The sequence below is a fragment of the Antedon mediterranea genome, chromosome 1 (genome assembly GCF_964355755.1).
Source record: "Antedon mediterranea chromosome 1, ecAntMedi1.1, whole genome shotgun sequence".
Taxonomy (NCBI): Eukaryota; Metazoa; Echinodermata; class Crinoidea; order Comatulida; family Antedonidae; genus Antedon; species Antedon mediterranea.
Genome location: NC_092670.1, coordinates 13,745,246 through 13,771,500, shown reverse-complemented (window position 1 = coordinate 13,771,500; position 26,255 = coordinate 13,745,246). Strand labels below are relative to the sequence as shown.

The window sequence follows — 26,255 nt, the reverse complement described above, 5'->3', positions numbered from 1 at the left end:
AGCATTACGGAATACCTACACTTATACGTTACCTACCCAAGTACGTTTATGAAATACCTTTACGAAATACCGTTTTCGGACTACCTCACAACTAAGTTTACAGAATACCTAACTCAGTAAGTTTAGACCAATACGTTTACGGAATACATACCCCAGTAGGTTTACGGAATACCTGTTTCAGTACGTTTACATAATGCTCACTTCGTAATCAAACATTAGGGAGCTCGAGCATGTGCACGTAAACGTTAAAGTCATCAATTCAAGAACCTTATTTCTGAAAAATAGCTTTATCGCATGCTGTCCGCTAAACTACGCTTTTATTATGCAAATAGAATCTTGACGTCATCCGTTAAAGGCAACATTTACGTGATCGTGTGAAAGCTTCCTAATAACGCAGCATAACGTTCAACTACCGAACTACATGCATGTCCTACAGATTACTTAAAATCGTTCCGAAAAATGCAATACTTACCCATAGAGATGTGTGAGTTTAACAGCGGGAAAATCATCTCTATGTTACACTGCTGTGTTTTATTAAGTCACTGACCTGTTCTTCGCTAATGTATCAACTATAAGTGATTTATTTATACATTTATTATTTACACTTTGAATATATACGACATTTATTTCAACGGACGTCCACCGGCAAGGTACTCAAATACTATTACGGTAATTAACTCTCATCTATACCTTTCGAATATATATGATATATTTACATGGAACCTACTAAATTTACTCCAGTGTTAAGTTAAACTAAATCTATAATGAACATTTTATGTCGTCAGGGCAAAATTCGATAAATCGCTCGTTTCTTCCTAGATTGTTTACTTAAAGCCGATTTTCCACTAGGCAAATTTGTTCGCGCGAATCGAAAGCGCCAGCTTGTACGCATGTGTATTCATGTTTACATCTTCCACATCCTTCTCTACGCATGCGTATTAGCTGACGCCTTCGATTCGCGCGAACAAATTCGCCTAGTAGTCAGGTGGCTTAACAACAAAAAATGAGGAAATCGTTACACGGTGGACAAATGCGCCAAATTTGGCATGGAGCTTTGTTGGGACCTACCAATTGATTTTTTGCCTAGGAGCCACTCTGGTCGTAATTTATTTTTCAAGATGGCGGCCAAAATCTAAAATGGCCGCCAATGAATTGGAAAATCATATTTCATTTGTTGCAGAAGTCACATATAGGCAAATGAACTATCAAAACATAAGTATTCATGGTCATTGAAACATATTTGAGACATGCTGCATGACATAGGTCATTCATTGTTAAGATGGTGGCCAAAATCCAACATGGCTGCCAGTAGCCTAAGCTGGAATATCATTCTGGTTGCAGAACTCGCATATAGGTATCAAACGAAGTAGGAAAACATGGAGCAGGCCTAATCATGGTCATTGAAACATATTTCAGACATGGTACATAATATAGGTCACTCGTTGCAAAGATGGTGGGAAAAATCCAAAATGGCTGCCAGTAAACTAGGAAATCACATACAGTATCTGTGGATGGCAGAAGTATGTAAATGAAGTAGCTGTAGTAAATGGTAGAGGTGGTATGTAAATTACAAGTAACTGTAAAAAAAATCTATTAAAAAAAAGTTATAACCAGTTCAGTTTCTGAAACCACATAAAAGGTGGTATTTTTGGGAAAATAAAGATTGAGGGCGCTGTTCACATAAGTAAAAGTACACTTTTTTACCTGTAACTAACTAAGTTTTTGTCAGAATATTTTTTAAATGGTCTTATTTGATAGATAATTACATTTTCTTTATATTAAAGAAAACAAATTTTACATTAAATATCCATAGTTCAGATAAATTTACGTTAAGTGCCTAAAATCAACAAATATAACACATTTTAATACATAACAAATACTATTGGATGTTAACAAATTACATTCTTTTACAATTTAATAGAAACTGTTTTATTATAAAACATATAAATATATATTTATTTTAACAATTTCTCAAAAAAATGTTTACGGCCACTAGTTTTCGAGATATAGAAATGTGTACTACCAGTACAGGTCAAAGGTCAATAACAAGAATTTGGGTAATTTTCTTGGAAAAGTTTGTATTAGACTGAATAGAAACATCAATCTTCTGATTAATTTGAGATCTATTTAAAGTTTGTCTAACTGTTAGTTACCAAGTTATATGACATGTAGGTCAAAGGTCAAAAATACCAAAAATCATACTTCCGGCCATTTTTTGACAAATTTTTCCATTAGGACGAATATTAATATGCATCTTCCAAAAAATTTGACACTAAAATTATATAATTTAATGCAAGCGTTGCGGAGATATGGTTATTTTGTTTTCAATTGAATTAAAATATTCAAATTGAGGTCAAAGGTCAAGGAAAATTTTAGAAATTTGATAACATGGGTTTTTATAACTGGCATGGTTAAAAAATTCATAAAATGCAATGCTTGCACTTTTCTTCTGATTTGCAGACTAAAATACATTAGGAATGGACTATTTGTGATTTTGTATACGATTATATGTATTTCAATTTCAATGGCTACCATTTTTATTTTTGGGTGCCATCTTGGAACTCACTTTATATAATATTTCCTGAATCGGTTTTACTGACCTCAAAAATTCTTGATTCATTACATTATTTGTCTATTTGTAACTTTTACAGTCAGAGATATATGATATACCAATTTATTGGCAGCCATTTTGGATTTTGGCCGCCATCTTGGAAAATCGGAGCTGATCGGGTGGCTCCTAGGCAAAAATCAATTAGTACGCCTAAAAGAAGCCTCATGCAAAATTTGGTGCTTTTGTCCACCGTGTAACGTTTTAGTCGCTAAGCCACCTGACTATAGTGGAAAATCGGCTTAACTATGGTATATCAAGTTGGTTCATATACCTCTCGGTACTGATTTTAACCACGTAATTAAGTTGAGTTAGATAATTAGGTTTTCCAATCGTGGTATACGTAACTGTATAATGGATGTCAATGCTGACAAATACCATGATGATGATGATGGTGATGGTGGTGGTGGTGATGGTGGTTTTGGCAGCGTTGGCGGTGATGGTGATGGCGTTGGATGTGGTGATGGTAGTTATGGTGATGTTGATAATGTTGATGCCAATGCCGACAACATAATAAATAGATAGAGGGCTTATAACATGTAAGATGTTACACAGTTTCAACTATTTTAGTGCATTTTAAAGCACTAAAAGAAAAAAAATCGTTTAATAAAACGTTTCTGCAATTGTTTTAAAAGCGGTGGTTCAAGTGTCGGTCAGAGATAGGAAAAAAAGGTATTTACTATAGGCCTACTACATGCGCGGCTACTCACTTATAATGCTTCTACTCAGCTGGCGCACCCTATTTAGGGCTTGAGTACACCAGGGAAGAGTTACATTATTGTAATTTAACTCTTCCCTGAGTAGGCCTACACTGTGATTCATGGAAACTGAATGTCTCGGGTAAAGTCTCACATAAGAACGTTCCGGTCCCAGAGACGTTTTGGCCTAGAAAGTTTCGGCCCCCTTTATCAAAAACTCCATGATTACAGACGACAAATCTAATTATTGTACACACACTTTTTTCCACAATTTAAAACAAGCACGAATGTGCAATACTCGGGGTACAGCGAAAGAAGCTGTATACAGACGTATACAGTTAGAAAGTAAAGAAAAATAGGTTTCGCCAGGGCTCGAACCGGGACCTTCTGCGTGTTAAGCAGACTTGACAACCACTACACTACGAAACCTCTTACATTAAAAATGTGGGTTACAGAAAGTTTTTTAATCCATTTAAATTACAAATAAATGGTAATAAGCACAAAGCAAAATAAACATGTGTAAAAGTGATAATTACCGATTACACAAAATAAGTATTTTAAAAAATAATAGAAATAAAATATACTCTGTATAATTATCATATTGCGTATACAGTACTTTTCACCATAAAGTAAAAAAAAAAGGTTTCGTCCGGGCTCGAACCAGGTACCTTCTGCGTGTTAAGCAAACGTGATAACCACTACGCCAAGAATCCGCATATAACCATATAACTACATAACGCTGTGGTGTGTGTCACACATTGTGGCTTCTTAATTAAACAAATTAATTAACAAAAAATTAAAAATCCGGCCCTATAGCTTTGAGGACATGTCCCTGTAGTATGTTCATGCCAAATCCCAGCTCAATACTATAACGAATAAGGGAGGAGTAGTACTTTAAAAATCGCACTTTTTACTCAATAGTGTCCAGATGGAGGAAGAGAAGGAGAAAATGAGTAAGTAATAGACTCGGGTACCCCGAGTAAAAATCATGAATTAACTAATACAACTGAAATGTATACTATTACCATTCTATTTATAAAAAAAAAACTGTTTTGCCTTTGAAAACTAATTGTCAATGTTCCTATTAAAACAGTCCCGACGGTACATTCGTGGGCGTAATATTTTCGAATAGCTAAAAACATTACCGCACGAATTAATCCATCAAGACAATACAAACAGAACATTTGTCTTCCAGGTTTATTCATCCATTTTTTTACTGAGCCATTATGGGATGTTATCGTTGAACTTGTTTAACTCTGCATTGGTCTTAGTTGATTTAATTATAGACCGAAGAGAAACTAAAAGATATTTATATAAAACACGATCTTTATAATCATAATGTTTTTAGTACTGGAGTTGTCTCATCTTGAGGCTGGACAAAATATCAATGTATAAATAAATTGTTTAATTGAACTAATACCGTAACGTCCACCGAATTGGGTAGAAATAAAGAGCAAGTGTATTATATTTCTTAATTTATTTATTGAACTTAAATATCACCATTCCCTTTAAAATAAGTAAAATACAAATATATAGCAATAAGTTCAATAACAATAATAAATAAAATGAAGAAAAAAAGAAATAGAACAATTAAAACTTAATAAAAATGAGTGAAATATTTAGCTGTGACTGTGGTCTTCCGCATGACATCACAGACTAATTGATCCTAAAACACAAACATTATAATCAACTTCACAAAAGCTAATGTTGTCATCGAAGTTGGAATTTCACAAAAAAAGCATTTCCAACATGTTTTTGATTGATTTCGAATTTTTTTTCAGTCTGGACGTTCTCAAGGGTATTATGTTGTGTGTGTGTTTTTTTTAAAATAAAGATGTTATCTTCGTGGTGTAAACATTTTATCCGTGTGTGATGCACACTACAATTACCAATGGTTCCATTGTTGTGCTGATAAACGTTATATATGGTGTGACGTCAATATGGCGCAAAAGTGTATTTCAAGATTATCGGCTAACACTAACACAACTATTTGTTATATTTTTTATATGTTTGTAAAGTTCAGATAATATTGATGAGCGAACCGTGGTTTGAAATAATTTTGGCGGTTAGGCTATACTATAATAAAAACAAAAACACACACACACGCGCACAAAAAAAAACCTCAATATCAATACTAATAACAAGACAATATACCTGGCTGCAGTCGCGTGCTCAAGTTAGTGTTTACCGACCGACAGTGAGCTGTAGATTCGCGTTGCACTCGACTAAAAATATATAATGTTCAAAATAATTATAACAAATAATTATGACAAATAATTATGACAAATTCCGTAATACTGAACATGATGACATGGTTATGAGGTTCGAGTTCAGGCGTAACCAAAGGTCACATGCCATGATGATATATTTAGAATATCCTTAAAATAAGTTATTGCAATACATTTTTTCTGCCTATCTGTCAATACTGAATTTATATTAAACCAAACCGTGCGTACTAAAATAACGAAACAGACAAACTACGCGCGCGCATTTAATTTACCATCGAGATTCATCATGAGGCGGAAGCTGGACGTTTGAACCTATCATAATATCGATCAGAGTGCTGTTAATATCAAACATCACATCTCACCGTGTTAGGTTTAATCGTTGCAAGATTGTTTTCAAATATTAAATCAATCTCTTACAACGTATTATGTTGTTAATTCATTAAACTCGTTTAATAATAAAATTACGACGCATTGTGATGTTTACTGGTATACTGAATAGTATACATTATGTAAAATTATAATAATGATAATAATAATTGGGTAATTATAATGACAATATGACTATTACAATTGTGGAAATCACGATATTCTTTTGATAGACATTGCTTTTTGAAGAATATTCTTTTATATTACCGTATTCATTAGAATTTTAGAACAAGCCATTTCCAATGGCGATAACGACATGCATGAATTGTGTCATGTGATTTTGTCTATAAACAGTACGCTTCCACATCAGATATAAGGCAAAATAATAAAATAACATTAATTACAGTACAACCCCTATTAAGGGGACACCTTCTGATCCAAACAAAGTATACCCTAAAGTGTTAGTTGATATAATGCCTCGTTGGTTGAGAAAAGGAGGTGTCCTCTTAATAGAAAAGTCCATGAAAATGATGAGTTGCACTGCACTGTATTGTACTTTTAATTCTGAGTGTTGACATTTATCGTAACCCAACACAACACTGTAAAAGACAACCCCTATTCACATTTTCTTCAATATATTCATGATCCGATTCACTCAATTGTGTTAGACCACATGGGGATATACAGTTTATAGGCGTTTCTTGAAACAAGCTTAGATTGCAGGTGAACCAAAGGAAGGTACGCTGAAGTAGTATGCATCGGGTAGGCCTATATACAAAATATCGAACTTACGTTTACATGTTATAGATCCGTTTGTGCTCGACACATTACTTTCATGCTAAAGATACACTGCTATATATTTTATGGAATGGAGTGATCAAATTGAGGAGGTATTGACACATGTCATTGATCTGATTAGTATCTATGTATTGATTAGCATCGATACAGAAAGACGTGTCAACATGGATGCACGTGGCAGGTGTAGTGTCAACTCATCTCAAAGAGTAAAGGAGTCAAATCACCTGTCTACGTGGGATTCTAAAATGAAATGCTGAGATATATTTCGTCCTTAATCGATCATGTTTTGTTTTCATTCGTTAATGTAAAAAAAGAAGAATGAAGCGTTCTTTATAGTTTTGGAAAAACAGGTGTTCTTGTTTTCCTTTCAAAATAATGATGTCAATGTTGCTCATTTTATTGAAATCTAACCGATACTATGTATATAGCGAGTGTCGATTTAACGTCTTATAAACATTCATTCAGTTTGATCGATTTCTGCTTACATTTTTATAAAGAATGTCAAAGTGTCGAATACCTATGTCTCCATCTTCTTTTTTTTACATGCAACTTTCGTTACATGTCCACACAAAAATAGACGGTATATAAATGAAAATGTATAGTATAGTAATAGCACTAAAAAATGACGTGCACTCGTTGTCTTCCTTGTCGAAATTGCGGTTCACTACGTAGTCTGCATTGTCGAACATGCGTCAAGACTGCGGTGCCTCGAGCAGTAAGTTCATAGCAGTGCATATTGAACAGGTTCTTCAACACGCAATCAAATTTGACAAGTGAATTTAGATAAAAATGAACAGTATTTGTTCCATAAAGAACGAATTTGAAAAGCATTTTGGGAATTGTAAAACACGCCAAAGGGCCAGCCGTTATTTTTCGACAATCGGTGTAATTCTTATTATATATTGTATAATATGTGTTTATGTCTTAGTCTTTGTGAAAATGTTATGCATTTATTGACTGAATAATAGGCTCAAATACACTATATCGTATACCAGCATTTCTTTAATTTCATTAGTGTAACATCAATTATTCATATTGTGTCTGTGCCCGAGTCACTTAAACTTTTAGACATGGTCCTAACGGATAGAATACGATGTTTTTGATGGTGAAATAAATATTACTTATACTATTTATATGTGAAAATGTAATCAAAATTAAAAAAAGTTAATTGGACCGTCAGAATGATATACTTATTGTATACTTATCTAGCTGTTTATATAAAGGATTTATATTTAGGATTAATTTTAGGATTAATGTTAGGATTTAAGCTCTGTCTCATACACTATCAAACTTTATGTGATGTGTCCATTGGAGTCAAATTAGTTTTGATAGTGTAGACAGATCTTTGTTATTTCCTTAAGCGTACTCCTGTCTTCATTTAATATGATGGTCCGAATACAGGTCTAATTTAGTACCGTCAATGGAAACTTGTTCTAAGCAAGTTTTGTTGTCAATAACGTCTGCATGTAAAACAGCCGTTGGCTGGTGGATAAACAACATCTGTTTATGCGTGAAAGTATCTAGAATATTTTTTTCTGATATTTTTTTCTATAGCTATAGCTAGATATCAAAAACACCGTACCTCCGCATAATATTTCTCTTTTTCAGTTATTTAATTATCAATTCTGGCAATGTTAATTGGTGAGTAAATCATGAATGTATGCCACCTGTTTGGCCTTATCAACTTTATCGTATCTTGAGGTTGAACATAAACTATTTATTTTAGTTTATTGATTCTCACAATGTGTAGTTATTTGCTTCGAATGAAATTATTGAGATTTCACCACAATGCATTTCCGTAGGTCCGGGCCCTACCTTATATTTTACTGTGAAAATGGTAATCCCTTTTATGCCGAATAATAAGATACACGTTATCGTATACCAGCAGTTCCTTACTTCCATGCCATTAGATTAATTATGTTGTGTTATATGTATTTTGTTATCGATTTCAGCTATAACGCAATAATCAGTAAAAGCTCTGTCTACGCTACGACACTAGTGTGATGCGCCCAAATATGGTGGTGATATTCCTAAATATAGTAGTGATATGACATCATCATGTCCATAGGCACATCACATTTTTTTGTCACGTACAGTTAGGTAGTGTAGACAGAGCTTTAAACATGTTCGTTTGGTGCAAGATACCTTTCTATATTTAAAATGTCACACAATGTGTTTATTACCTTATGAAAGTACTTGTAATGCCGACATGCTGTCGACTTGTCACCGCGGTAAACCCACTTACAAACGTTCAATGTGAACTTTATCCCAACCCCAATCTGGATGTTCATTCCATTCTATGGCAGCTGATTGCGTACCATCCTATTTTAAAGCAATCCAATATTGTTGTTAATAAAAATCAATTTTACATTTGATCTCGCTTCCCAATCTTTATTTACTTTAGTTACTACACGAATAAACGGTTGTAAAACTAAAATGCAAATGAAATGAAAATTGATAAAGAAAATACGGCCGGAGAAATTTAGATAGACTTATTTAATTAAAATAAATTTAGATAATTTGCATCAACATGATTGAGCACGTAATTGCGTTAGTTGGTCTTCTATTTAAAAAATAAAATGTGTTACTCTCATGCATAGATTGAGATCAAAGTATATATTAAAACTGGACCTCTCGCTTACCGTAGAGCAAAGATTAAATCAATGTTAACACTCTGGTGCTTAAACAGTAAGGTGTTATTTTCACTTTTTTTCAACGTTTCAAATCTATACAAATAATAATTTTACTCAAATCGTTAAAAAAAATAAATTAGTGTATGTAGACTATAGTTATTACTATAATAATTATACCTGGTTACTATTTGTGTTATTACATTAAAAAACAAATTCATTTATGTTGTTTTACATTTTTGTCAAAATCTTGAAACAAAGATTTTTTTTGTCGACTGTTTACCGTCTATTTTTTTTATTGCGATCACGAAAGTAATAATTAATTGTACTTTATTTGATATAGTAGTGTTATATTCTCATTGTAGACACTAGAAACGGAGTAATTATGATGTATTGTAAGACAATATCACCGTATTTGGCGTTAAAATGAGCCGATTTGAAATACCAAGGACATCAGTGACGTAAGGCATGCTCGTCCAATAACGCCAGTAGCTTAAAATAGCAGACGACAACAAATGTACCTTTTGTTGAACCAAACACTATATACTACTATTATAACATGACAACTGCGAATTTTGACCACAACAATTCCTGAAGTTACAGATTTTTTTTAATTTGGTTGGGTTTATAACACAATGCAACACATTACATTACATTACAATACAACACAAGGCGAAAGATATTTTGTTACATTAAACTTAACAGTTATATTCAAATGTGTTTATTCTTTAAACTCTCGCCCCTCAATTTCTAGGCAGTGATGTTTTGCCTATCACTTAAGAAACTAAATAATACTATGAAAGATGACGTTTCTGGTATGTTTATTATACCGTGAATTGCCACGGAGTTACACAGATGAAATTAGATGTGAATAACCTGTAGATGTGTAACAAGTCAACCACGAACATTCGCATTACCAAAGTTAGGTGAGAATGTGATTAATTATATCGTTAAAGTTCGTTTTCTTTGAACAAACGTAAAAACGTGGTTTATTGTCGAGACGAAGGTATTATACATTTCAATTGTTCAGATCATAAAACATAGAGAAAACAAGATATCGGAAACATTATACCATAACACACCTGCTATAAATAAACACATAATGTAATGTTGATAGTTATGTTAAAGTCCTTGAATTGGGTTAAGGACTCGACACAGTGTGTTACAGTACCCATAAATAAAGTGCGTAAAAGGTAATTCAACGAAAAGTTTATTTTAAAAAACCACTTATTATCTTACAAAAGAAACTGATTCAATCCAATAACACAATTAAAAAAAACAAAGACGCATAAAATAGTTACAAACAAATCTCATGGTTAAAAAAATCTTACTGAAACTAAGCAAAATATTCCGGTTTCTTAACTACGGTAATCATCATGGAGGTAATTTACCTCCATGGTCTCATATACACAGCAAAATTCCGATTCTCATTTAGAAAAAAAACCAAAGTAATATACATGGCTGCAGTCGCGTGATCAAGTTAGTGTTTACCAACCAACCGACAAACCAACCGACCAACCAACCAACCGACCAACCAACCAACCGACCAACCGACCGACCGACCAACAGACCGACATAGTAAGCTGTAGAGTCGAATTGCAATCGACTAAAAACTTCAAGCTAAATATTTGTTGTCCGTATTTCAATATTAATCCATGTTGTTAGTTGTCTATAATTATATGTGGTGAATATATATGAAAGTGAATAATGTCATCTTTCAGTTAAGAAATTCAATTAGTTCTCTCTAACAATTTCTGAAGATTTTTTTCTCTCAATGACACAAACCAGGCCTAATAAACAAGCTTTCATGTCAAGTTACATGAACAACAAGCAACACTAAACAATAAAATATCATATAATTAATTTTATATAATGAATAATAACTTTCTTTAGCAAAATAAACAATCTTGAATATAGTAATAAACATATCAATTAATTATTTACATTTCGGACAACTTAAACATTTCGGTGTCAGTCAAGAACTTAAGAAAGTTTGAAAAGCTCTCGAAAAAGTCCGTAATAACAGCAGCTGATAATATAAACTACTTAACCGATAATAAACAATAACAATCTAAAGTCACTTTCTGCTAAAATAAAGAGTAACAAAATAAAAATAAACAATCCTACGAAGATCACAGCGTAACCTACTATTGAAATAAACAATAAAAATAATAAACAATAATAAACAATAAACAAACACTAAGAAATTGAGTGATGTACTTGGGAAAATATAAAAGGCAGCAGAGGGCGTGCTATTTATCATTTCGGCCTATATAGAATGTAAAGATAACTCGAGATTTAAATATAATAAGCTTTATTGAAGTCACCAATAAATCGATTTTTCTCAATCATGTTCAATCAATAGGCATATTCTGTAAGTATATACCTGTTCACAACGATGACCTAATTATTATTGACGCTATCGTGCGAACAAAAAAAGCAAGTCGTAAAAGAATACCTAACAACATTCTATTTTGCCAAGTAATACACAAGTTCTAATAACTTCTGCTGAAATAAACAATACCGAGTAGAACACTCAATACATTATGTTTTGTGTGCAATAACCAATCCCAAAGAACAGCAATAACATACAATCTTACATTACAAGATCATCAAGAAGGTTGACTTATGTCTGATACCTGTCACGAGAAAGACTCGCAGATAATAATTGTTAATAATTAAAGAACGAAGATTATTACTCAATTAGTGTATATTTTTTTTACTCGGGGTACCCGTTACTCGGGGTACCCGAGTCTAGGACTTACTCATTTTCTCCTCCTCCTCCTCCATCTGGACACTATTCAGTAAATGTGCGATTTATAAAGTACTATACTCCTCCCTTATTCGTTGTAATATTGAGCTGGGATTTGGCATGAATATACTACAGGGACATGTCCTCAAAGCCGGATTTTTTAATTTCAAACCGGATGCAGCCATTTTACGTCTCGAAGATGGTACCGTATAGCCGTATTTGGTAGCGAGGTTATTGATATGTATGTGACGTTACATCCGGTCTTATGACGTCATTACAGCTTCTTTTGCTGTACCCCGAGTATCGCACATTCGTGCTTGTTTAACGTTATTTTCTAAAATATAACTTGACTTGACAGAGGAGTCCTGCTATGTTTATCATTACTGCAAACTAACGATTCAACAATATTGTTTTGTAAATTGATTGAAAACCTGCTATAGTGACACGTTTAGGTTACATTCGGAAGGCAATAACATTATTGTTAGTCACACGATATGTTTGTTATGTTGGTAGGGCCTACAGCAATGCTCAACACAGGCTTACGCAGTGGTTGTCGGTACTAACGTTCAATTATGTCTATACTGAATGTAGAATAGCCTAGCTATAAATAAAATTAACCACCTTTCGTGGTTTCCCTGAGGTATGGCTGTCGGTGTACCTAGGCAATACAACCTGGCTGTAACTGATCAGGTGAAGTAAGTTTAGTTGTTCAGCAAGACTCTAATAACAAAGACTTCTTTTTTGTTTTTTACATTATTTCTTAATCAAGATTATTAAGTATTTGAAATGTATAGCATGATAAGACATATTTTTTGACATCGAATATGTGTAAGAATTCCCTATGCACAATTACTAATATGCAGAAATATACACATATGCCTACAGCATTGCCCATTGTGCATGCGGTTACAGAGGCGATTAATTGCTATGTTGCTCAACTAGAAGAAACACAGTGGTTTACATTGCTGAAAATGTCTAGAAAGAAGTTTGAAAGAACCACATATAGGACCCCAAGGCTGTAAAATCAGAAACTGAGAACCAGGATGTGTTTACATTCTGTATTCAATCTCAATTATTGATACATTTACTTAGTAGAGATCGACCCGTGTCAATTTATACGAGAATACATTTTCAGTATACATTTTTGACTAAAAAAACAAATCTGTAAGGGTGTTTTTTTTTTTATCAAAGAAACAATCACAGAGGGCGATATTACGGATGACGTAAATGTACACATTTTATTGAAGAACTTATGTGTGCGCGGTTTATGATATTCTGCTAGTACTGGTGGCATGTCTCGGGTGTTATGTCTCGGGTGGTATGTCTCGGGTGGTATGTTACGGGTCGTTCCAAAATTCTGCCCCGTAACAAACCACAAGACAAGCTTTATATGTCTACTCTTAATTTATGAAGACTTAATATGAACGCTTAGATAAAAATGCAGACGCAATCAGTAAAGCAATAAACCAATCTATGCAAAAATGACGGCTAAAAATAGAATGTTTATAAGAACAAAATACACTGTCCTAAGTATTAGAGTAACCAATCGTGACCACATGTTTTTACACTCTGGACTGAACCACAAAGTAAATACATTATTACAAAAGCAAGACGTTTATAAGCAAATAAAACTATAACCAATTAAAACAACATTACCTTCAATATCTGCATTGATTAATAATGTCTATCGTTTAAACTGGTATAATATCATCTTCATCCCACCGGCAAACGTTCGTTTGTTCGTTCATGAGCAAAATACCTAATCGTGACAAATTAAATTGAAGGCTTTCCACTCCAGTGAACGAGGAGATCGAGTCTCGGGAACTCTATTGGTTGATTCACCAAACACACTTAAGTTAGATATTTCGCTTTAAGTATCATTTTCACTTACGTTATTTAAGAAAGGATTTTCATGAATTGGGTGAATCCAGTAGTCCTATATCACCGCCATCATCACCGGTTGCATTTGCTAATACTTTACTAAGCTGTAAAGATTTGGATTACTCAAAGAAGCATACAGAGGGAAAACATTATAAAGCCATTAATCAAAGGTTTATTTTTCTGTGTAGGCTAAGGGTAAACTGTTTTTTTTTTAGTGACTAAAATGGATCGGACAGGGTTTGGAAACGGATTAATACACCAACATGCATTGGCACATGAAGGAAAGATAAAAATGTGAAGACCTTACGAAACATCTTTGGAAAAGTATGGTAGGTCTAGAGGCTTTCATTTTCATAATCATAGAAAAAAGATCCTAGAATTGTTGGGTTAAAATGTAGCCTACTGTCCGTTTTTCAAAACAAACAGAGGCATTACACAAGGAGTTTTGTTCGGATATTATGAGCTTCTTATTTAAACTAGGCTTAATTAGCAGAAACTGATTGCTTTAAAAAAATAAATAAACGGTATGAGGGCCTTTTTAATTAAGCTTTACTGCTGTTCTTTACATAATAAATACATATCCGACTTGATAAAAGTCGAGTTACATATTGTATTAAGTTATTATGTATCAGTATAATTTAATTACGCATGTTGAGTACGGTACCTCTTCTAAATTACGTAAAATCATCGTAGAGAAATATCAGAATTATAATGGGTATAGGTTTAATCAGTGCGTGTACTTTACAAATGAATACAACTGTATACGTATTAAAGTATCAAACGTGTGTGAAAGTGCAATTAATTTGAGAAACCTAGGAAAGGATATATAATACTATGTATACTGTACATCAACTGAAACCGAAATTAAATACTTACTCAGTAATAAATAGATGGGGTACGTTTAATCAACCTATATATCTAGGCATACTCTCAATTAGTATGTATTGGATAACGTAGCAGCTTGGTATTGGCTAAAATTAAATACATCTTTTAATAAAGTTTAAGAGGCCTAATTCACATAACATTTAGATTATAGTATTTTGTGGTGGTGTTTTGTAGGCCTACATGGAACTAAACTGTTCTATATATATTATATTATAGAAAAGGAAAATTACTTAAAATAATGACAATACTGTGGGTATCAGTGGCTGGATCTCAACAAGCTAAATCAAAACGATAAAATAAAATAGCCAGAAAAAATAGAAGAGCTTTTCATATATATATATATATATATATGATATATAATTATGATATATAATTATACGGATACGGTCTAGTGCGTCGCGGTCTTTGATATCTATGGAACGCCGTTTACGCAACATTTTGATGATATGAATTTTATGACGCGATATGTGAATGAAATGCATCGATATGAATTGAATGGCGCGATATATGAATGAAATGTTTTTAATTGAATGCTTTGAATTGAATATTTTGAATGAAATGTTTTGAATGAAATGTTTTGAAGGAAATGTTTTGAATTGAATGTTTTGAATAAAATGTTTTGAATGAAATGTTTTGAACGAAATGTTTTGAATGAAATGTTTTGAATGAAATGTTTGAATTGAATTGAAAAGTCAAACTATTGGCGGCGTATGTCATTCCCGCTCGCGATTTTGTTTTAACCTCTTAGGCCGAGCCTGGATACCCTCATCTCCTTTCCACGCTGTCATCAATATGGATCCTTTACAGAGAATCCTAACAGACCTGAAATATTGGAATACATATTTCCGAACCCAGGTCTGTTAGGATTCTCTGTAAAGGTAGCGTGGAAAGGAGATGAGACCCACGCTTAGGCCTAAGAGGTTGAGAAAAAAATCGCGAGCGAGAATGACATACGCCACCAATAGTTTGACTTTTCAATTCAATTCAAACATTTCATTCAAAACATTTCATTTAAAACATTTAATTCAAAACATTTCATTCAAAACATTTCATTCAAAACATTTCATTCAAAACATTTCATTCAAAACATTGCATTCAAAACAATTTATTCAAAACATTTCATTCAAAACATTTCACTCAAAACATTCAATTCAAAGCATTCAATTCAAAACATTTCATTCATATATCGCGCCATTCAATTCATATCGATGCATTTCATTCACATATCGCGTCATAAAATTCATATCATTGAAATGTTGCGTAAACGGCGTTCCATAGATATCGCTTAATGCAATCCGACACTCCCTGCTGTTAATAGGAGACCAAGAGTTCCATGTAATTTAACATTGCTTGAAAAGGGTCATCGACAGTTTAAATTATACGAAATTGGTTTTATAAATCACACACTGTACAAATCTTACTTCAAACTTTGTATAGTAATCTACGTTTCAGTGTAATGTACGTATTAAACAGAAAACGACAAATCGTGTGCTGACAGTCCTTAGGCAATTACTTCCGATGGAAAGAGTATCCATATCAAGTTACTTGTGTCTGTTATGAGATACCTGTCCGTCATCAATGGTACTAAATATTCTTTTTTTTTCGCGCCGTTCCTTTAGACAGTTATATTCAAGAGAGCGGAAGCATTATGAAGCAGTTACCATGCATGCGGTGGTGGCTTATAGTTTACTACTGCTAAAAAAATGGTATTTGGAAACGACAACTGGGCATGCGCACACCACAAAACACGTCTGGGAAAAGAGAGTCTATGAAAACATTTGGTGACAAATATTAACATGCATGTAGAACGGGTATGTTATTGTCAGATAAGCGACGTTTAAAAAAAAATAAATCTTTCTTGTTTAATCTGATATTTAATGTATAATGATAATAAACTTTCCTTAGATTTTATTTTGTGTTGTAGAAATGGTTAATTATGGTTAAAGGAGAAAACAATTTACCCTAACATTGTTTGCGGCGTCGAACATCCTCTCGCTCGACTAGACCTAGGCTACCTAGGCTAGGTATATCCCTCTAATTGGCCTTACTTCGCGTTGTTTCATTGCTAAATGTATTGTTCTTTTTTTGGTAGAATATGTTAATACAAATCGAGAAAGACCCGATATTCTCACTGAAAAGTTTCATGTTTGCTTTACGATGATCGACTCTATTGCACCAAAAGTAGCTTAATGTAGCTTGATTTATTAGAAAGGATGAATTTATGTATTTTAAGCCATAAATGACTACACCGTACAATGAAGTACTGTTATACTTACTTGTTAGTTACACCCAGTGGGGCTGCGAAACCCACTCCGTTTTCTTTATATTTTATATCATACATACATAAGACGGGTTAACCAATACTTTGGAAATTAAATACTGTAATGCATTGTACGTGATGTCTATTAGGGACCAGGGCAGATGTTTTCATTACAAAATCTAAGTAATCTATTTCAATTCAACGGATTGGCAACTGATTTTTATTTGCTAAAAGTTCAAATTATAAATAGTTTAAAACGTGTAAAAATCAATAAACTAAATGATGGCATTAATGTATACGTGAGTTGAACAAACATTCAAAGCTTATTTCATACATGTTCTACACTGCGGATAGTTTAAGAAGAAAATCGTTTAAACTCAATTACATATGGAAATGAATGCACTTTTAACCAAAATACTTTAACAACAACACATTTTATGATACAGTTATGACCATTATTTGCTGTAGGGGGAACGTAGTGACGTCGACAAATCGGCCATTGTAGTACAATGATACAATTAACCATTATTTTGCTGTATGAACACGCTTCTGCGAGCTGTTCTGTTCGAGTACAACAAAAACGTCGTAACAAATATATAATATTACATTACCCGTCTTGACAAAGTGGGTTAACGAGTTCCAATGTCTCTACTAACGGTTATTTTGTGAAATTTATTAAATCCGTCACTGTCCAGGGTGCATATTACATGCATTAGGCATATTATTTTTTTTATATATAAATCTGAGGGAAGGTAAGAAATGTGTTTAATTCTCATCGGTGGTTATAAATATAAGTAACCATTCGATATGGGGTTTTTTAAACTACAATAAAATATTTAAAAAAAAACAATTGAATTAAAATTATAAGTGATCAGACTTCAGTTTATTCACAATACCGAAAGTTACGTTTTGAAACATATATTTTGGTATATACAATTGTGATATTTATTTATATATATTTCTATCCCTCTTCCTGGCTCATGAGAGTGTGAAATATAAAATACTAATACAAACATTTTCGAGGTATAGGCCTAACAACTATATTTACCGTTTCTTTTTTTTATAATAATTTTCATTTATGATGAAGGAAAAAGTTACGTTGAAATTTACCCAATGTTTCATGCGTTATCATCGCACTTTCTCAATTTTATATTTACCCTGACTAAATTCAACAAAAACATTACATTAGAACCAACGATGTATCAACTGTTTAAATATCAATTACTAAGAAAATATCACAGGAAAAAGAACATAAAGTAATACAATTAACCATCACAAATTTGTAAATTACAAACTCGATTAATCAAACTATGTATGTATGTGATAAACATTCCGACACATGAGTAATGTTAGAAGTAGAAAATTTGTGCACAACACGTCTGATGATAATCTGATAGATGTATCTCTTATTTGCTTTCAATAAATCCAATACATGCTGAGATAAGTAGCAATAACAGATTATTTAGAAAGAACACTTTTAGACTAATCACATATTTTATTTCCAGAAGCTTTCGCAACCGCGGCATCTTTGGGTAAGCAGTCGTAATGTTGATGTTGTTAGGCTAAATAAATACATTCACAGGCGGTATAATTTCCCTAATTAGACTTCTGACGAATTAATAGCAATTTTTGATGAGATATTATTGATTCTAACATCAGATATAAAATGTTTAATTCACAAATATTATAGACGATAAATGTTAGTTTAACTTTAAATGGCGTGACGACATTACTTGTATGTTTAGCAAATGTTTTTTATGTTCAAATTGAATTATAGTGTTTATTCTATTTAAGACGGTATATCTACTTTTCGGTAAATATTCAAGAGGTAAAATAGATGTTTAAAGTAAAACATAGTTAATTACTTTGTAGAACCATATTAAATTGACACCTCCTAATAAAATTGTCATCTAATAAGGTTGTCCCACAGGAGGAGTTCTACTGTACGCCTACGTCCAAAATTGAGCCAAATAAAAATAGAATTATATTCTATTTTACAGAACAATATAAACAATAAGAACAATCATCAATGTCAGCGAAGCAGAACGATCATATTAACTAGGTTAAATGCTGAAACAGGACGTCTTTTGCATTACTAATACAATGTCCATAATTATTCATAATGCATAATTATTAAGAATTAAGAATCTTACAATAAGTTTATCAACGTTATGAAACTTAAGTACAGCAGGTAATATAATATAATTTCATAACAAGTAGGTTAATGGATCAACGCTAAGTGTTTCTTGTTTTTTAACTTGTGTATAAGTGGAAATATATCGCAGGCAATCAACGCAATGAATGCGCATCTGAGTCAATTGATCAATAAACAGTTAATTGATATAAGAAATTCAATCACAGTTCACCAAGGAACACATATTTAAATCAGGTAACATTTTATAGAAACGTTAGACGTTAAGATCTTAATTATAGAAACCTGCAATTAAAAAAATTTCCAATTAATTTTATAAAAATCGATAATGTTGCCTTTAACATATCACCACAAACTTGATTGATTAAAAACATTTAATCGATTAAAAGTTGATCTTTTTTTAGTACGCCTACACATGGGCAAGACTTATCTCACTAAACTCGCGATCATTAATAAAAAATTAATAATTTAATTGTTGAAGTATATATAAAACAAATCCTGTCATAAATCACACGAATAGGATTAACAACATACCGTAATCATTATCATCATTGTTTTGATAATTATGATTTATTTTTATATTTTCAAGAGGGCTCGTCGTTTTTCCCACACCATCCAGACGACAACTCTTACCCCAGATCGCCTAAAAACGCACAGAGTCAAACACCGGGGTACACACCATTCAAAAACATTGTTATTGGCGGAGTTATGTTAAGCGATGTGACGAATCAAAGTCAACAAATAACAAAATTACAAAATTACCTTTGTCAACAAACACTGTTGTTTTGGCACTATAAAATGTGTTTACACAGACTCATATATATTAAGAATTACTTTTGCCGTGGGTTACAATGAAATCGAATTAAAATTGATATGAAACTTAGCTTAAAGTAAAAAGACGGTATGATTGCGAGTCATGCCATTAGGGCTAATGGCCTTTAACAGTGTGCACGTCTTGGATAATAAACAAAGCAAGGGATTATTTTTATAGAATAATTTTACTGCTTCTAACAAATATTTTTTTCTAAAATGTATTTTTACATTTGGAGATTGAACTTTTTTCGTTTGTATCTAAAAAGATCTGCTACTTTATTAACATACGAGTGGATAATTGGCTTCCCGTGTTTATTATGTGCACACACGTATTTTCAATGCTATTATTACCAATACAAATGTAATGATTGCTAAAATAAAATAATAGTATCAGCATGATTCATTGATCTAATAATATCAAAAACAATAACAACACAAAACATTATAACTTAATAAAATCAACAACAAACATCAAAATTAACAGCGAAATGCCATACACAATTTGCTTTCAATAACGACAATACCATGCGCATGATGTAGTAACATCAACATTATATTTATCCTTATTTTGATATGAAGCAGAAACAGAATCACCATTAACACAATAATCAGCAACAATAATTTTAAAAATCATCAACAATAATAAGAAAATCGACAAAAGTAACAGGAAAATCAGTAACAATAACAAGAAAATCGGCAACAATAACAAGAAAAACAGCAACAATAACAGGTAAATCGACAACAGTAACAAGAAAATCAGCAACAGTAACAAGAAAATCAGCAACGGTAACAGGGAAATCGGCAACAGTAACAAGAAAATCAGCAACGGTAACAGGGAAATCAGCAACAATAACAAGAAAAACAGCAACAATAACAGGTAAATCGACAACAGTAACAAGAAAATCAGCAACGGTAACAAGAAAATCAGCAACAGTAACAAGAAAATCAGCAACGGTAATAAGAAAATCAGCAACTGTAAAAAGAAAATCAGCAATAGATCTAACAGGGAAATTGGCAACAGTAACAAGAAAACCAGCAACAGTAACAGTAACAGGAAAATCAGCAACAGTAACAGGAAAATCAGCAACTGTAAAAAGAAAATCAGCGACAGGCCTAACAGGAAAATCGGCAACAGTAACAAGAAAACAGCAACAGTAACAGGTAAATCAGCAACAGTAACAAGAAAACCAGCAACAGTAACAAGAAAACCAGCAACAGTAACAAGAAAACCAGCAACAGTAACATTCATTATCAATTACATCATTATCATGAACAGAGAATTCAACAATAGTAACAGAAGAATCAGCAATAAAAACAATAGTATCAGCAAATCTAGCCGAAAAAATAGCAACATCATCAGCAACAGTAACGTTGACAAATAAGCAACAGTAATAGCATCATCAACAAAATTAACATGGAAAAACATCAACAAAAACAATATCATCAGCAAGTAACAGGAAAATATGCAGCAGTAACAACATCAGCATAGTAAAGAAGAAACTTCTGCAACAATTGACATTATCAGCAGCTGTAACAAGGAAGTTAGCAAACGTAATAAATATCTTTCAGGATGATAATGAAAGTACCATCGTAATTATGATTCTTCTACAGAAAATAATTGAAAAATATAAATAAAATATCAAAAGATCATTTATATTACGGATTCAATATTGCCACGGGTCTCATGGTAATTTGAAACTAATTGGTAAATTGACAGTGAATCGATCTGTTTTGACGTACGTTAAAAATAACAAACCTAACTTTGAAAAGGCACTTTAAAAGAAAATAGAGACGGGTGATTGATATTAATGATTTGTATCATTTTGTGCTATACGGACAATTGATTAGATACGACCACCTTAATGGATATGTAATATATTATATTATATAAAAGCAGATGTTTAAACACAATTAATAACAATCAACAACCAAAAATAAATACACATTAATTCTGAGGTAGCATGACATTCTAAAGTTAATGATAAAGTCGACGGCAAATTTAATATATCGCAGACTACCGGATCGGAGTAGTCATTAAAGGTAGGTCTATGCTCTGGAGAAAATGTACGTATATCCTTTGCACGGTACGTGACGTCCTGTGCATCAATACGCACGTCACGTCACTTCGTCGCCGGTACGTAGCCTACGTCATGTGCGCAGTTGCGTCGGTTGCTTCTAGCAAAATGAAATCTATATAGCACATTATGCTTCAACGTTAATGAATGCAAATCGTACGTCGTTATCTAGTGTACGTTTAAAATACTTTATATACAGTTTGCACACTTCCAATTGAGCCATAAATCCTTTAGATATTTATGAATTCCTTGCTCTGATTTTTAAGTTGAATTGTTTTTTCAAATGGATTAAACGGCTTGATTGTCCATGTGGCTACAACCTTTTTTCAAGCGCTGCAATTTGGAGCGCCCTCTATAATATAATAATACATTGTGAAAAGAAATTACTTAATTATGTTGACCTCCATTATCCTGACATATGACAATTAGTAACGCCTAAATCAAAACTTCACTCATAAAAAAAATATTGGCATATCTACATTCCCTACCGTAATAATTTATCAAAATAAGTGCAATAAAGTGGAAAATGACAACATAACATGCGGGATACTCGCGTGTATATTCACATTTATTATTTCTGTACCTGGAATTCCAGACCCGTTAAACGTTGATTATGTATAGAGAAATCATGACTCGCTATGTTTCTCTTTCGTCATCATTTATCAAATTGTTCCAAAATGATAATAAATTTGATTTGGAGAAGTTTCAAAAAGACGTCACAAGCTTTTCATCGACTAATATTAAAATAAAAATCCGATAAAAAACAAATTATAACAGAATGTAATAGAATGCGAAAATGTTTAAATAATCTCAATCCACTACCTATAATGTGTTATTCCATATCAGTACATAATATGTGCCTATATACATGTGTATGAATTAAAAATCAGGTATAATAATACGGTACGGTAGGCCTACGTGACTTGCTTTAGTAGTATAGTCAACTACATGTTCTCATGGGTAAACATTGTTTGCATAATGAATGTATTGTGAAAATCCTTTATTATAACAAATTGCACGTCAAATGAATATGAACAGATACATCCCAATGGATAGCATGTATGTTCGTGCATACACATACGAATGTAATAATTAAAATGTCTGTTTCTAATAAAATTGTGTTTCTTCGATTGATATTACGGTAGGCACTCAAACAACATAGACACGTGTTTTGCATTCGTGACAAATGTTCAATTATGTGCACACTGATGCTAAATGAGCAAAGTTTAAATATTACTGTTTTAAATCTAAATAAACTCCACGCCCAATACGCCCTCCCTCACCCCCACCATCGAATAATTCCGTCAGAAAGTTTTTTTTTATTATAATACAACCATCATTAACCAACCATCATGCTTGTATTACAGTACATGCATAATTATTCCGTAAATTGAACTGCTGGGTCAATTAAATGTAATTGTTTATTCAGTGTGTTTGAATTAAACTATTGTTAATATAGCAATCACGTTTTCATTGTAAACTTAAACAAATACATTTAAACAGCAAGAAAACATTACATATTATATTTATTATCATATGTCACTGTATGATAATTTGTACTTCAACGCATTGTACTTTATGTGGATTGACTTGTTAGATGAAAAAGTGCAAACAGTAGTTCATTGACGTTATGGCATTAACAAATCATCGAACGAACGAACGAACTCCTAAAATTATTTTTATCAATCTATAATTTAGGTTTATGATTGGGACTATTACTGTTTTATATTAATAGTTTACATTATAGGCCGATACTAAAATAAATAAAAATAAATTATACTGATTTTGTATACAACAAATATATATACTTGGCAATGCACATATATTTGTATTTCAATGACTTGCGATAGACACATGTCTAGTGACAGTTCGAGAATCAGCTGTGTATCATAATAATGTGATTCATTCCGTTGACAACGAGAGTCATCTTGGTCTCCAACCCGGGAAATCTCATAAAGCAAATATATCATCATTTTTGTTAAATATCGAACGATAATAAATAATTCGATTACACTGATAAAGAAACTTGCAGATAGGCCTACGATCACAATCTAGAATATTTATCGATTACGGTATACGAGAAAGAAAAAGAACGGATTTTTAATCAGAATACATCCTTATTGATTCAATTTCCATAAGAATGTATTTTAACCAAAACAAGTTTTGCTTAGTTATTTATATGTATTATTTTATTCAAGCAAATGTTTAATGGGATGGTTTATAAAATATTCAATATCAAGGTCGCACATCACGAACTGTGACGTAATACAAATTTAGAAATAAATAAGATACTTACCTACTTTCCTTTATTTATATATAGTTTCCTTTAATGTATAAAGATTACAATAAGGGGATATTGGAAGCTTGACGATCGTTTTATAATTCTTTCATAATCCTCAAAACTGATTCAGTGTGATGAGGAAAGCGTTAGAGATAAACAAATGACGTGTGAACGGATGCTTATTCCAATTAAGTTGAAGAAGAAACTTGCGAAAAAGAAATCTGTAAGTACACTTATCAAACTAGTTTGACGAAATAAAAATGTGATGTTCCCAAATTGTGTAGTGATATGACCACATCGTGTCCAGCATGGTAGTGCTATGTAAAAACACATGGTAGTGACGACATCATGTTCACATATGGGCACATTACATTTGTGTTGTCACATAAAGTTTGATAGTGTAGATAGAGCTTATGAGGGAGGTGTTTACTAAAAACCGTGCAGAATGAGGCGCGTTAATCTGATTAATACTGCGTTATCTATAATAACATGTTCAAACGAGAACAACATTGATTGAGAAATAATCTATTTATCTTTAGCTAATATAATTACAAACATGATACATCATCAAGAAGATAAAATGGGTACTACTGGTATTAATAATTGTGTAAGCAAAGAAATTACGCTAGATTATCTAAGAACTATGTACTGCGGATTATTGGTTACTCAATGGAATCCATCCATAATATATTATGACTCTAATGGGACCAAGAGATTATAAATACATAGCTCTACTTTACGCAGATTAATACATATTCATTAAATCCTATCATAACTTTTACTAGTACGGCAACAGACATACTGAGCATTCAACCAACAAGCATGGCCCATCATCCTTTAGCATTTTACATAATTTCACAATAAAAGTAAATAATGAATAAGAAGTAAATAATGAATAAGGGGGAAATAATAATTTTGCTACTACAAAAAATGTATTCAATAAATTTGCCAGAAGACAACAGACTGATATTGTAATGTTATTTGTCTTAAGCTTCGGTCTACTAGTTCCATTTGTAGGGGAAAAAACAATATAATTATTGATAAAATAGGTATGGTCGAGCAAGCGTATCCAATCAACAGTAGATCACATGATTGTCGGAGATTGATGCTCGACCATGAACGAATACCCTACTATTTAATTAAAAACCAATGAAAAAAATAACATCAATTTCCAAATAAAACAAAACTAATTTACTTCAAAATTCATGAATTATTCTTATATTTCTGAATGTGAACCTGTACGGCAATAAATCATGTACTAGTGGTAGTCTTGTAAGAAAGCCGAGTTTTATCACATTTATTGAAGCATGCACAAGGGACTGGCTTAAAATGTCAATCGTATTTTGTACCAATGTTTCTTTTTAAACAATTCACAATACTCTCGTCCGCCGATTCTTGGGTCTCCGGTGATTTGGTCATACGCATTGTTTAAAACAAAATTATTTTAAGAAATCATAATAACAAGCTCGAGTAAAGTGCGAGTGACTTCAGACAGCTACACTCGAGAGAGGGTTGATTTATAAATTCCACATTCCAAATGTATTCAAGAAAATGATACTTTCCCTTGTTGGAAAGCAAACGTGAATGTTTTTTTTATTAAAACTTCAATTTGGCCCATTCAAAATTTGTTTTGTCAAAGTGTTTTTAACAATTCATAATCGAACCGAAATCGATGCAAACACATAAAAAAGAACCATTGTCATTAAGTACAATGATTATTGTTTCAAAACAGGCGATCAATCTATCCTACAGTTGGTTGGGCATGAAGGCGCTTACTAAATAAAACGAACTCAGATACAGCACAGCGTTGAGTGATAAAACAGAACAC

At 32.5% G+C, this 26,255-nt stretch overlaps 1 protein-coding gene across 1 annotated transcript in view; it reads right to left on the bottom strand.

Moving 5' to 3' along the window:
- The window catches only part of LOC140057445 (secretin receptor-like), an 82,291-nt gene that overhangs the window by 33,920 nt on the left and 22,116 nt on the right, over positions 1-26,255 (bottom strand). The gene's annotated exons all lie outside the window — the stretch shown is intronic.